The following is an 11,639-nucleotide window of genomic DNA, read 5'->3' on the forward strand; positions in this document are numbered from 1 at the left end:
TTTTAGCTTTTTAGGTCACTTTCTTAGTGTTTATTGTGATGTCTTTGGCCACCAATGTTTTTTTTTACTTGTCCTGTATAAACTATTGAGCGGTTTCCAAGAGGAGAAGAATGGTCAGGTCACATCATAGCTTTGGAAACATGAAGCAATTAAAAAAAGCTCAAAAGTATGAACCTAAGAACAGCAAGTCATTTATACACTGCAGTGCATAGGTTCATTCCTTATAGCCGTTATTTAGCGCTTTTTCAGGCAGGTTACAGTTTTTTGTGTACGCAGCCAGAGGTTTTTGTATATGAGTGGCAGTCATCTCTTTAGTGTACGGAATAACAAGAATTATTCTATTAAATAAAATGAATGGTTTAGGCTGTGTTCACATTTGTGTTGTGGCTCCTATACATAGCTGCTGCATCTGACAGCCCCCAATGACTTACAGTGCTTCTTGCTGTCAGGGTGTTGTTGTGGTGCCCGCTATTTTAGTCTCTTGACAGCAATGTGAACAGAACCTTAGTAAATCATAAGAAGAAATGTTTTATGAGTACAAATGATTAATTGAACAATCCCATATAGCACCAATAATATTTCCAGGCTAGGAACATACCAACACTAAGTTCCCCCAATCAATGCACATAATTGGATAAGGGATGGAGTACGCCCAAAATTATGTATACCAAAGAACGACTATGAAGTAACCACTAAAATAAAATAAATTAGTTTTCATTGAAAAATATATTTAAAACACCATAATATACCATTAGAAATAGTCTCAAAAGGAGGAAGAAAGTACAAGAGGAAATCCAACCACCCATAGTACATTAGGAAAAAAACTATTCTCATCAATTTCATAATAGTGGTATGAATATGAATGTGCCCTTTGATCTTCTGTAAAATGGCTGCCGATGTGCGCATGCGCGTTGTAACCCTCACCATGTTTGCTTCCGCCTGGAACATCCGTAGAGCGACGCTCGCATGGAAATGACGTCACCGAGTCAGTTTTAACCCACATGCGCGCGCCGTAAAGATGACTGAAGGCGGAAGCATTATATCTGGTCTGCGGTGCTGATGTGCCAATTAATTGGCAATAATGAAGGAGCCTATATTAACTAGAGCAAGGCATCCTACAGTGCACTATCCCTTAGGAAAGTAACAAGCAAAACGCGCGTCGGTGCAGCAAGGAGGATTCTCCACCTCTGGCATCATCGGTAAGTTATATATTAGACACTGATTTGCGCATGTTTACTAGGATACGTATGTGCACTTATTTACTCTTCATAGACTTAGCTGAGGTTGTGTTCATATAACCACAATTATGAAATTGATGTGAATTGCTTTTTTCCCGTTGTACCATGGGTGTTTGTACTTTCTTTCTTCTTTTGAGATCATTTCTAATTGTATATTATGGTGTTTTTAATATATTTTTTCAATAAAAACAAATTTATTTTATTTTGGAGGTTTCTGGTTACAATTCCTCAACTAGAATCTGTGGGTCATTTATGATCTGCTTAGACAAATAGGGCAATAACATGAATATGACGTTTATGTCCATTACAGTCTGGAGAAGATACCAACAGCGGCTCTCAGATATCATATTTTACAAGCAACAGAGGAAAGTGGGAGAAACTAAATGGTGACCACTGCTAAGATTAACTATACATAAACTATATATAATAGACATTACAAAGAAGCACAGTAATGCATCATACCATAACAAAGACAGAACAAATCCTCAACACATTTCTGGAGTGACTCAATCTCTGCGTGATTCGATCTCAATCTAAGCGTCTTCTTTACAGTTTCTGAAACACAAACTTCATCCAAATTGCCTGCAAGAAATCCAAGGATAAGAAGCATAGAATTTCTACCATATGTGTTATTTTTTTTTTACTGTGCACAAAAGTTTTTGAGAAGAATTATGGAGCATCATTGCATTTAATGTTCCAAAATACTCACAATACTGTATGAAATCGTTCTGCAGATCCTTCCTGGAATCAAAGAAGGCTTTTCCTTTCCTGCTGCCAACAACCAACGCTTCTGAATCACATACAGCAATGCATGCTACTTCTGCCTTCACCCTGGCAAACTGCTTGCACTGCAGAGAAAAGTGGAAAAATTCAGATTAACTGTAAAAGAATACAGCAATATGTTATATATGTGAAAACATTTATAACAGTTATCATTTGTCATACATATATCCATTGTGTGGTGGGGGGGGGGGGTGCAAGTATCTGCCTGCAGCTAGCTATGCTTTCCTTCACTTTTCTCAGATCTTAATATGAGCCAACAGTGTAAAAAGTTCCTGACTACTCTCTGTACTCCTTTACGGGTGATTTCCACTACTGTATAACCCCTTTTAATGGGCCCAGGGAGGTGATAAAAATATACTCACATCACAGACCAATAACACTGCGCCGTCAGCCATTCTGTTGGGATCAACTTCTGGGGAGGTCATCCATTGATCGCCTGCAGCGTTCAAATTTTGTCAGAGCACAAAGAACACTGTTTGTTCCAATAGGAGGAAATGTGAACTCTGCAGCCAGTCAGCAATGCTGATTGGCTGCAGTATTCATGTCCTTGCCGGATACTGATCCCAGCAGTCTGGCGCAGATGCAGTGCTGATTATGCAGGAAACATGATCCATTATGTTCTAGAGCTATTCTTTTCTATTCAAATAATCCTGTAATACAGTGAAGCAGCTAGAGAGGGCCTAAAAGGTCCCTAAGACCCAAATAAAAACAACTATTAAATGGGTGGTCCGATACCAATAATGCCCTTCATAAATATCTATTAGTGATGAGTGAGCATGCTCGTTACTTGAGATTTACGAGCATGCGCGAGTGTTTTCCGAGTATCTTCGATGTGCTCGAATGTTATGTTTGAGTCACTCCCGTGTGCACGATTTGCGACTGTTTGACAGCTTTAATACATGTGAGGAATGCCTGTTTGTTAGGAATTCCTCACATGCATATAAAGCTGTCAAACATTTGCAAATCATGCACACGGAGTGACTCAAACATAACATTCGAGCACGCCGCAAATACTCGGCAAGCACCGATGCATGCTCGCCGAAAGGGTTAACAGAACACGCTCGCTCATCTCTAATATCTATCTTTAAGAACTAACCACTTTTGCATTTAGCTTTATTATAAAATTCCCTACCATTCTCCCTATCCTGCTATTCGCTAATGTTTTTACTTCCGTTGAAGTTTTGTTTGAGGGAAGTTTAAATGGGACATCACAGGAGGATGGCCCCACAACGACTTTCCCACAGCTTCTATCCCCCCTCCCGAAACAGTACGTCATATAAAAGTGGTTATGGCTTAAAGATACATATTTATAAAGGGCAATAAATGTATCAGACAACCCCTTTAAATATCAGTGATAGTTGGCCCATCTCATTCAATTCTAGAATGGGAATTCTGTGTGGGTGATACTAGAAGGATGCTAGAAACCACCTCAGGGCTTATTAAATGCACACAGCCAGGCGATACAGGTATGGAAAGAGAATAAGCATGTCCTAAAGTTTACTGACCAAATGGGTGAGACTCAGTTGTGGGATATCCCCGAATTTCTGCAGTTTAAAATACTACAGGACCCTATATTCTGGATACGATGTCACATAGCAATGCTAGACCATGTTATTGAAAATGAAGTTTTATTGTCATTTAACATGCAAATTACTTCTTCAGAGAGGAAGAGGACTAGATCTCTAGTGCCACCTATTGGAAGTAGTCACTATCGACCCTTTAACAATCCTTGTTATGTGACTTAGGATAAAAGCCAAACCAGAATCTCAATTTGCAGACACGGTGTTTCGGGGTACTGCCCCTCGTCAGTGCAAAGTATGAGATCTGATTTGACTAGGTGATAGCCTTAAGACTGGGATCTAAGGGGTAACGTTTCTCCTTGTGGAGAGTGACAAGCCAGGCCTGGCATGTCAGAGTGAGGAGACTTATACGCCATGGATGGTCCACTGACGAGGGGCAATATACCGAAACACCATGTCTGCAAATTGAGATTATGGTTTGGCTTTTATCCTACAGTAAGTCATATGGCAAGGTCCGTTAAAAGGTCAATATTGACTACTTCCAATAGGTGGCACTAGAGTTCTAGTCCTCTTCTTCTCGAAAGAGGCAAGTTGCATATTTAATTTCTCAGAACAGCATGAAAGGCATATAAGTCCCCTCACTCTGACATGCCATGCCATACCATATGAAAATATTGTATATAGAAATAGGGGTGTCCCCAAAAGTTCCATAAAGTCTGTGGAAATGGTGTAACTCACCTCTAACAAACTTTATCTCCTAATGCACTGACTTCCTCACTTTCGCGTTATATACCCTAGTGTGCTCCAGGTTCATTCATATATGTGATGAGATCCATGATTTTTCATGGATTAAACAGTGTACCCTTGTGTTTGATTAATGTGTACTTGGATCTCCATTACATCTATATAAGTTCGATGCATCAGATGACTGCAATGATTTGTACATTAATCTATTCTACTGTATAGTAGTTATCATTGGTTAATATATGATATAAGACATTGTAGTGTAATTAATATCTGCAGATATCTGTAACAAGATCAGAATTTGTACCATTCATTGCATAACTGTAATTTTTATTATGAAGAATTTTTTTCAAAAAAAATAATTTATAAAAAAGATCAGTGATAGTTGGAGGGCCTTATGGAAAATCTGCATTAGGACTCGTAGACAGGCAAGCACATTTTTCTGTAAGGCATCATAGGAATATGGTTTACCATTGACTCCAAGGATGAGATGAAATGTTTAACTGCTTCTTTCCTTTCCAGCGTTTCATTGTACATAGACAGTATGGCTGATGGGAAGTTCGCCATTTCCCTGTTCAAAAAAAAAACCCAAAGATTACACTATATACTAAAAGTAGTCACAGTTGCTAAAGGGTTAATCTTATTATCATATATTGATAAAATGACAAAGTGCTTATAAAAACAAGCAACTCTGCAATGTACTCCTTATTAAAAGTCCTCTTCATTCTCAAGAATGAAGGGCTCCCTAATTTTATTGTTTATTGTTCGTCGCCTACGTTACCTGCCACTGCTGCATTGTATGAGCTGGTCAAATCGCTGGATCTGGCCAGTCACCGTGCCCCTGTGCTGCTGCTGCCCTGGAGAGGCAAGGTGGCTCAATGACATCGCTGCTCTGATCTGTCAATGAGGAGTGCTGCAGGAAGTCGGGAGGCAGGAGAGCAGTGTGCTCCTGAAGATTCAGGGTGACAAAATCCCTTTAAAGGGAACCTGTCATCACAATTTAGTATGTTAAAATAAAGGTACGGTCTTAGTGGTGCTTTTATACTGATTTAATAGATACCTGTAAGGAAGAAATCTGCATCCTGGTTCTTGTTTAGTTCAAGTTAGAAGTTTTGGTGCAATATCCTCTTCGTGCATCAGGGCGAGACTTTGTGGCGGGACTGTGGGTAGGGTTTTCATATCTGCCGCGACCTCTCTGTTTGTACGAGCCTCCTTTTTTAAAGTTTGCGCTAGCGCCGCCCCTGCTGCTGGCGGCACCTGCGCATATTTATCTCCCAGTTGTAGTCAGCAAAATGGCGCCAATGGCAGAGCATGCGCAGATCGACATCTGAATGTCTTCAGTAAAATGGAGCCGGGTACGGCGCATGCGCAGATTCAGACCTCAGCTCAATTACGAGCCGAGATCTCAATCTGCGCATGCGCCACCACCGCCACTATTTTGCTGAAAAACACTGGGAGATGAATGTGCTGAAGCGCCAACAGCAGCAAGGGAGGTGCTAGTGCGAACTTTAAAAAAGAAGGCTCGTACAAGTGCAGAGGGGCCGCAGAAGAGCCAAAAACCCTACCCACAGTCCCACCCCAAAGTCCTGCCCTGATGCACGAACAGGATATTGCACCAAAACTTCTAACATGAATTAAACAAGAATCAGGATCCGGATTTCTTCCCTACAGGTATCTATTAAACCAGTATAAAAGCACCATTATGGCCATACCTTTATATTAACATACTAAATCGTGATGACAGGTTCCCTTTAAAGGGCTTACATTACATTCTTAAATAGGCAAAATTGCAAAGTGCTGGTAAAACAAGCAACTTTATTATTAACTTTCTACTAGAAATGCTCTAGGGTCTCGAAAACTGAGGGATTTTTAATTTTATACAGCTCATTGCCTAGGTTATCAGCCACGCTGCAGTCTCAGAGAGGCCGGTTACCCAGTTGTAAAGAGCGCTACGCTTTAGTGCCTCCTTGCACCGCTCTGAAGCTTGCTGGATAGCTGGATCCAACAGCTTCTCCCCTACAGCACAGGTAAAGCTAACGATGGTAGCAGCCTTGGAGAGCGCACAGTTAGGTCCAGGAGCACGACTATGCCACTGATCCAAATTGTCTATTTTCAGGAGCAAAGCAGAAAATCAGGGGGTGGGAGTGGTGCACTTCCGATAAGAGAACGTTAGAACAACCCATTGACGCCTCATGTAATGTCATGTCACGGAAATTTGCAGATAGCTTCATTTGGAAAATAGTTTGAATTGTTACATCCTTTAAAAGAAAGGACCGACTAGTTCAAACTCTTTTACAAGTCAAGATATCTGCACATTTCTTGTGTTGTTAGATGACATCTTTCACTGAGGCAGTGTAATTTTAGGGCTACGTTACAGTTGAGGGCCCCTTTAAAATAAAGAAGGGTTAATGCAGTATTTCCCTGACTTGGCCTTTTCTTATGGACCAGATAGGTAAGACTGACCTGGTTTTCATCACTGCACTGTTGATATAACGAGCACTTTTGTATTGATACCTCTAGATCCCTTCTGGTTGCAATCTGACCTCTCTCCGTAAAGGCAAAACCCTATAGCCCTGAATCATCAAGACGTTTTTCACAGATGTACGTATTCTATTTTTTAAAATTAAGTTCGATATGAACTTGAAACGGGTAATAAAGCTACTATTTAATACTGCCAATGCGTGGAACGACTACTATTCCAGCAGCAGCGCGGTCTACCAGGAACGTCCATCTCCTATTACTCCTCAATACATTCGCAGATGAAGATTGCCTTCACTCCGCAGCCGTGACACCAGCAGCTGTATACTCTACAGGCATACAATGGGGTTGTGACATTCACAATCTAGCCGTCACGGCGTACCTCGAATAAATGTTTGTTTTTTATACAGGGATCGATGGTCCTCGGTAATTGAAGCATACGCTAATCTGACCCCTTAAATCTAATTGGGGTGTCAAACAAATGACTAACCATATGGACACCATCCATGTGCCATCTGGTTTTACTGGATCCACTGCAATTGATAAGGTAGGAAACTTTATTGGCCTTGTATATTTTTTTCATTTTTGATGTATAAAACAGACATACAGAAAACCATATGGATGAAAAAGCCATTTTTTCCTAGATGAAAAGCCGACAATTTTTCATACGCTCGTCTAAACCCGGCCTAGTTAGCAATCTCGTTATATAAAACGATTACATAAGAGACCTGTATGAGAGCTGACAGAAAACATTAAAGGAACCTGTCATCAGGATTTTATATCCCAAATTAATGCCATTTATGCAAAGGTCTTTTAACACCTACTCAAAGCAATTTCCGTTTTTGCGTTTCTGTTTTTTTTTCTCCCTTTTTCCCAGACTCATAACTTTTTTATTTTTCTGTCCACATAGACATATGAGGGCTTGGTTTTTGCGGGTCGAGTTGTACTTTTGAGTGATACCATTCATTTTACCACATAGTGTACTGGAAAACAGGAAAAAAATTCCAAGTGCAGTGAAATTGTGAAAAAAAAATCTATTTTTACTGATTGGGTTAATTACTTTATATTTTGATAGATCAGACTTTTCTGAAAGTGTTTACACCCCATATTACATTAAATGACATTCCCTCCTGCTGGCGCATTTAGAGGGTAACAATCGCAGGCAGCGCTTGTTAGAGGCAGGTCCTGGCTGTAACACACAACCCATTACCTGCCAGGTATGGGGCGGCCTCACCCTGTGATCCCATTCCATACACCTGCTATTGACTGGCTCCTTACATGTAAGGGCTTAAAGGGAATCTGTCACCAGGTTTTTGCTACCCCATCTGAGTGGAGCATAATGTGTAGGCAGATATTGTGATTCCAGTAATGTATCACTTACAGGGCTGCTTGCTGTAGTTTTGATAAGAATGTTTTCTCTGCTGTTTTTGAATGCTGAGCTCTGTATAAATCCACCCACACCACTGATTGTCAGCTTTCTGCCTATGCACAGTGTGCTCAAAAAGCTGCCAGTCAGTGATGGGTGTGAGTTTATACAGATCTCGTGAATCTGGAGAACTATACGGCAACAAGTTTACTAGTCCTCTAATGATAATCTCCTACTGATAAAACAGTGATTATATCCAAAGAAAGGAGCCCAGTAAGTGACACATTGCTGGAATCAGGGTCTCAGTCTGTCTCTACATCGTACTGCTTTCAGATTAGGTGGCAAAAAAGGTGCAAGCTCAGTAAGGTCTTCATTACGTCCAGGGCCGCTATCAGGGCATTACTGCCCTTACTACTGTATGGGACCCAGTGAGCTGAAACAAAGGGGGGGGGGCCCGGGCCAAGACCAGTTTCCCCCTCTTGTGCTTCTGCTCACCGGGCCCCAGGGTATAATAATGTAGGCGGCGCAGATCTAGGCGGAGGGAGCCTTTCTGCCTTTCTAGAGCTCCATGGAACAGCCGTGCAGCTCCAAGGGAGTCCCTCCGCCTATTCTGTGACACACTGGTAACAGCGCGTGCGCGATGACGTTATTGCATACACACCGGCATGTATGTGTTCCACTCGCCAGGAGGATATCAGAAGAGGAGCTGCACCTGCAGGGGATCGTGATTTTTTTTAATAAAACTAATTAAATGGGTGTGGTGGGAGCGAATAAAGATGGATTGAGGGTGGGAGACGGGGGACAGCAAATAATGATGGATTGAGGGTGGGGGACGGGGGACAGCAAATAATGATCGATTGGTGGTGGGGGACCAGGGACAGCATATAATGATGCATAGAGTGTGGGAGACCGGGGACAGCAAATAATGATGGATTGGGGGTGTGGGATGGGGGACAGTAAATAATAATGGATTGGGGGCGGAGGACAGCAAATAATGATGGATTGAGGGTGGGGGATAGCAAATACTGATGGATTGAGAATGGGTGACCGGGACAGCAAATAATGATGGATTGAGAATGGGTGACGGGGACAGCAAATATCGATGGATTGAGGATTGGGGTTAGGAAGCAGCAAATAATTATGGATTGAAGGTGGGTGACTGGGGACAGTGAATGATGATGTATTGAGGGTGCAGTGGGGGAGCACAGATAATGATGGATTGAGAGTGGGAGACAGCATAGCCAAAACAAAAACAAAAGCTGCTGGCTATATATGTGATATGGTGTTCGATGTGAACTGATCACAGGTTCCCTTTAAGTTATTTTTAATCAAGACAATTTGGACAAAACATTTTCTTTAAGACAGTAAAGATTTAAAAAAAAATACATATTTGGTTCCAATGTGGTTAGTATTGATTTATGAGCAGGAAAATGTTTTTAGTTGAGTGGTTGAAGACTAAGAATATTTTTACAAATTTGGAGCTTAAGCTGTTACCTGATCCTGCATGTTCAGCAGTGTACTGCACCCCTACCTCCTGGCTTCCTACCTACTTCGGGGTGGTGCGATTATGCTTGATTGACAGATTGGACAAGAGGTTTCGTTCAGCTGCTGGTCCGAACGTTGCACTTTCCCATGCTGCCACTAGAGGCAGCGCTGTCTCTGCAGCATTGGAGGAGTGCAGAGGTCACTGAAGCTAAGCAATCCGGCCAGCGCTTACAAGCTGGACAGAAAAGAGCCTACAAGTGCTGAGCGCCTTGTCTGGAACCTGATCACCGCTATCAGAAGTTCCCTATGCTACAATCAGTAAATAATAAAATAAAAAAAAAACTGTTTTTGAGAATAGAAAAGATTTTTTATTTAAAAAAAAATTGCAAACACTTTGCAATTTTAGCCATTTATAATACTTAGAGTAACCCTTTAACATTTCTTATAAATGTAGAAATAAATACACAGATCTATCAAAGTAAAATAAATATTAGATAAAAATCACGAACCTTTAGAAATATGCCTGCAGTAAATGTAACATTGTCCAGATTATTATTATTATTAATAATATTAATAATAATAATAATGTGCTTCATGGTGATTATTACATTACAGCTTCATAACCAAAAACCACTGGACAGTGATTGGTTGCTGTAAGATTAAGCCCCGCCCATGCAGATCCTGACATCCAATCAGGAGGTTTGTGGCTCCCGGCCCTAGCTCTGAGCCTGGTGACACTAAGGCTAATGTCAGTGCATGACCACATGTTACCAGACAGCCCCCAATGTCTTACCTGCACCAGGAGCTCTGCAGCGGCTGTCAGGGATGTGAAGAAGCTGCTGTGGTGCCGCTGTCCGCGCCCTCCACTACGTGCACATGGCAGCCAGGGCTCACACTGTATTCCTGTCACTGTACACACTCACCTCCTGCGGTGCTAGAGAACAAAGCACCAGGAGCTGCCGCGGCCTCAGCTGTGATATGGCTGTGCACACACTGCACGGGCGCTCTGCTGGGTCGTGTACGGTGGGGGGCGTAGTACCGAAGTACGACTCCCATCTGTGGCCTATACACAGGGCTGCTGGGGATAAGCGGCTTCTCTAATATTCAATGCATTACAGCTCTTGGTATGGGGACATACTAAAAGGAATGAAGAAAAGGAATAAATAAGAATGAACCTAATAACTTATAGGTCCAAACATATGGAGAGGCATTACAGATAGCTTCTGCATCTTGAACATGAAATGAACTTGAAATCTATGTAGATAATGGAGAATGAACATATATCCCATATAAACAGGTGTATATTATATTCCCTGTGCTTGATAGGTGGGAATGAACATATAATATATGTGGATAATAGGGGAATGAACACACATCCCATATAAACAGGTGTATATTATATTCCCTGTGCTTGATAGGTGGGGAATGAACATATAATATACATAGATAATAGGAGAATGAACACACATCCCATATAAACAGGTGTATATTATATTCCCTGTGCTTGATAGGTGGGGAATGAACATATAATATATGTAGATAATAGGAGAATGAACACATAACCCATATAAACAGGTGAATATTATATTCCTTGTGCTTGATAGGTGGGGAATGAACATATAATATATGTGGATAATAGGGGAAAGAACACACATCCCATATAAACAGGTGTATATTATATTCCCTGTGCTTGATAGGTGGGGAATGAACATATAATGTATGTAGATAATGGGGAAAGAACACACATCCCATATAAACAGGTGTATATTATATTCCCTGTGCTTGGTAGGTGGGGAATGAACATATAATATATGTAGATAATAGGAGAATGAACACATAACCCATATAAACAGGTGAATATTATATTCCTTGTGCTTGATAGGTGGGGAATGAACATATAATATATGTGGATAATAGGGGAATGAACACATAACCCATATAAACAGGTGTATATTATATTCCCAGTGCTTGAAAGGTGGGAATGAACATATAATATACATAGATAATAGGGGAATGAACACACAT

The 11,639-nt window shown here is 41.1% G+C and overlaps 1 long non-coding RNA gene across 1 annotated transcript; it reads right to left on the reverse strand.

Annotated features, from left to right (window-relative positions):
• Positions 1-1,952: 1,952 nt before the first annotated feature.
• Positions 1,953-10,527, reverse strand: LOC141247493 (uncharacterized). Its single transcript, XR_012310947.1, has 3 exons — positions 10,408-10,527; positions 4,757-4,856; positions 1,953-2,086 (listed from the first exon to the last, which is right to left on the reverse strand). It is a non-coding gene; the product is annotated as an uncharacterized lncRNA (long non-coding RNA).
• Between the last annotated feature and the right edge of the window lie 1,112 nt (positions 10,528-11,639).

The sequence above is a fragment of the Phyllobates terribilis genome, unplaced genomic scaffold, assembly GCF_046119375.1.
Source record: "Phyllobates terribilis strain yellow unplaced genomic scaffold, ASM4611937v1 Scaffold_3042__1_contigs__length_93109, whole genome shotgun sequence".
Taxonomy (NCBI): Eukaryota; Metazoa; Chordata; class Amphibia; order Anura; family Dendrobatidae; genus Phyllobates; species Phyllobates terribilis.